Raw genomic sequence first — 4,066 nt, 5'->3', positions numbered from 1 at the left:
TACAACATGAAAAACTCTAATGCATAAAGGGAAAACTCTACGAACAATTGCAGAAGTGTCTCCACGCTCTGTTGTGCACTTTAATTGCTCGAACAATAGCAACAACGAACGTTCGATCTACACAACCGTAACACCGCACGAACACAGCACAAAGACTTCGTGCTCGTCCTCAATGATCTCCCCCATCACGAACTCCTTCGCAACAGCGAACGGCCTCCACAACACCACGAACGGCCTCTAGAAAACCTCGACAGTGTCGAGTTGAGTCTGATGCCACCAATAAGGCGACCTTGGTATTCTTGGTGTGAGAATTCAGAGGGTAGACTCTGTTCGGACTTGGTATGAGGAAGATGAACGAAAGAAACACCGATCGCGTACACGATTGGGCAAGTGTGAGATTGATGACGGATAGAAATGCACATTATTACAGTGCTAAGTTATTAAACAATGTAGGATTGTGATGATAAAAATATACAAGATTGCGTCCAAAAAGCATTAAGTTTACAATATTGCGGTCGCATGTATCCATCGCATTAAAACAGCTAACTTGTGTATTTTTATGTAGAATATGCGTTGACGCAAGGTGGAAAATACGATCCAAAGAAATCAACGGCCGAGCGCATCAAGAGATTGTGTTAACGCAAGGTTATGCGATCATTTGCACTCGCGATTATCCGCTCAAGAAGGTTGCTGCATAGAGCCGACACATCATAGTGGGCGCATCTGGTATAAAAGTGCAATAATCACAATGGGACAGAAAGCTGATGACGGTCGATTCCAAATTAAGTTGACAAGTCGTTAACGAACTACTATAGCAAATACACTCAACTTTTCGGTGACAAATATTCGACGCATCAGACAGAGAATTGATGCCATCCCATCAATGCAATCATAAGAGAGAAGAATCCTTTCACCCCGAAGCTCTATAAATACCAGAGGCCACCTTCAGATAAGAAGTTCGACAGTTAGAGAATTTTCCACTTAGATAGAAGTAGCCTTGTTCATAGTTTTCTTTTACTTAGAAGGCGGAAGCGAGGGAAGTGAGATTGTACCGAGAGATCGTTCCGGTGAACTTGGAAGAGTGCCGGAAGCATCGAGATCAGAGAGAGGGCCAACTCCTATGGAAGCAAGAACATCTTTTGAGCAGAATAGAGTTAACAATGTAAAAGCCTTGGAAAGCAAGGAATTGCTACTAGGCTCTCTATCCTTATCTTCCATTTTCATTTTGTACTCTGAACTAATTTATAGAAATGGAATTTACATCTTTACATCTGTTCACTCTTTGTATATTACGCATGAGTAGCTAAATATGTCGAATGGGTTGAGAAGCACTTAGCTAGCATAACTAAGGATCTTCATTCTATGCGATTATCTTGTATTATGTATGCATCATTCGTCCATTAGAGATACTCAGGAGGGTAGTCTAAAGATAGAATCTAGGCTTGGAAAAGTTAGGTTAGAATCTAGGCTTGGAAGAGTCAGATTAGAAACGCATAATCAAGAGATAGAAGCTTAGGAATAAACGTTGTTTGCTATTAACGCATCGCATGCATCCTAGAGATAGGTTATGATTGTATGCGGTCACCTTGTCCTTGTATACATCTTGCATCATCTCATAGGCAAGAAGTAGAGACTTAGGAATAAGCTCTATAGACATTATCGCATTCATCGCATACGTCCTAGAATTAGAAGCTACCACATTTGCATTGGAAAATGATTTGTTGTCGCATGAGTGTAACATGATCGCATAGTTTGAACGCATTCTCGGGAAATGCTAGCTAAAGACCTTCTCAACCTGTTTCATCGCATACTCAGTGCCTCTGTCGCATAATCATTCTTATCTTAAATCTGCCGCATACTTTTTATACTTCAAACAACAAACCAACCAAATCATTAATTTATTTATTACCGCAAAGTAATCTGAAAATTATTGTTGCATATTGTTTTCCTTAGTCCCTGAGTTCAACCCTGGACTTACCAAGAAACTCAGTAGGATTTATACTTGGGTCTTGCTGAGAAAACTTGTTTGCACAATGCATTTTCCATCATCGTAATTCCTTTCGTTATTTCACCGTAGAAAATAACGCATCAAGTTTTTGACGCCGTTGTCGGGGATTTCGGCAATACAGTGTGCTCATGATAATTTTTCTGATTTCTTTGCAGCTTTCAATCTCTGGTGCATTACGACCCAGAGATTGAAATAATGTTCCGACGAAGACTAAGAGATAGTCGCCAACAACAACAACACGAGAAAGATAACATGGCAAAACAACCTGGAAATGGAACACCAAATGAAAACAATGTCATGGCGAATCCCATCCTATTGGTGAACGACCGCAATAGGCCCATTCGGGACTATGCGTCACCCAACCTTTACGATTTCTCCCCAGGAATCATGAGGCTCGCTCTTGATGGATTGCAATTCGAAATGAAACTAGTGATGCTACAGATGATCCAGACTGCCGAATAGCTTGGTGGGAGGCGTGGCGAGGACCCGCACGCCCACCTCCGAAGTTTCATCAAGATCTACAACACTTTTGTATTCTCAAATATCTCTACCGAGGAGGTTCGGCTCACATTGTTCCCATTTTCCTTATGCGATCAAGCAAGAAAATGAGCATACTCTCTCGAACCGGGGGAGATTACCTCATGGGAACAAGTAGTAGAACAGTTTATGAAGAAATATTTCCCACCAACGGAGAATGCCAGAAGAAGGAAATTAATAACCAATTTTGAATAGGACATGAAAGAATCGCTCAGCGATGCTTGGGCGAGGTTTAAGAGGCTGGTAAGAGATTGCCCACATAACGGCTTACTAGACTGCTTACCGATAGAGATTTTCTACCAAGTATTAACCCTACATCGCAGACCGTTGCCAATGTGGCAACAGCTGGAGGTCTGCTGGATAAAACGTATGAGGAGGCCAAGAATATCCTTGATCGCATTTCAAAAAATCACGAGGACTGAAGTGAAAGCAATCAAAGATTAAGAATTAGAGACAATGATGTGAACAACGAGGCCATCGCATCCCTTCAGAATCAAATGACTGCGATAATAAGTTTGATACAAGGCATCACAATTAATAGCACGGGAGCGAAAAAAGGGCAGGTCAACGCAATTGCTCAAACGGGATTGCAAGTTGTGTCATCTGTGGAGATGCACATCCGATGGAAGAATGACCAGGAAATCTGTAGTCAGTTTGCTTCATAAAGAATAATCCTTATTTCGATACATAAAACCCTGGTGGAGAAACCACCCCAATTTCGCGTGGAAAAATCAACAACAAAGCTTTCAACCAGTGGCTAAAAAAGAAGGGCCACCCAGATTTTTCCCGTGAACCAACGGTCCAACGCATAACCAAGCCAGCAGTTCGCAGGCACCGCAATCTTCATCCTTAGAGAGCTTGTTGAAGCAGTACATTGAGAAGAACGAATCAGTGCTTTAGAATCAAGTAACGTCCATCCGAAATCTCGAAATTCAGCTAGGACAGATTATGGGCGAACTAAAAAACAGACCAAAAGAAGCATTTCCGAGCTCAACTAAGCTCGCTCACAACATTCAGGGTACAGGAAAGGAACAATGCTTAGCTGTCTCCTTGCTAAGCGAAAAAATGACAACAAAAGTAGGGGAGGAACCCATCACGACCAACTTGAATGCGGCAACAACAGAGGACCCATTGACATATGATTCAGAAGAGCCCGAGAAGATGAATCTAGAAGTTGCGTCCACCTTTAAGCCTCTGAAACATGAGATAGAAGAAGTCCAGCTACCACCATTTCCGCAAAGATTGAAAAAGAAACAAAATGATGAAGATAAGATCACTACAAAGGTAGTAACGCAAAATACAACGATCCCACCAAAAATGTGTGACCCGGGAATCTTCAGGATACCATGCTCCATTGGAGGGGTCTACAAGTACCAAACACTATGCATTCTTGGGGCAAGTATAAACGTAATGCCGCTATCAATCTTCAAACGATTGAATATAGGCAAACTTACGTCCACGACGGAGACTCTCCTACTTGCGGACAGATCCCGAATACATCTTAAGGGAGAGTTGAAAGAT

The sequence above is a fragment of the Benincasa hispida genome, chromosome 12, assembly GCF_009727055.1.
Source record: "Benincasa hispida cultivar B227 chromosome 12, ASM972705v1, whole genome shotgun sequence".
NCBI classification, from domain to species: domain Eukaryota; kingdom Viridiplantae; phylum Streptophyta; class Magnoliopsida; order Cucurbitales; family Cucurbitaceae; genus Benincasa; species Benincasa hispida.
This window is presented reverse-complemented; position numbering follows the sequence as displayed.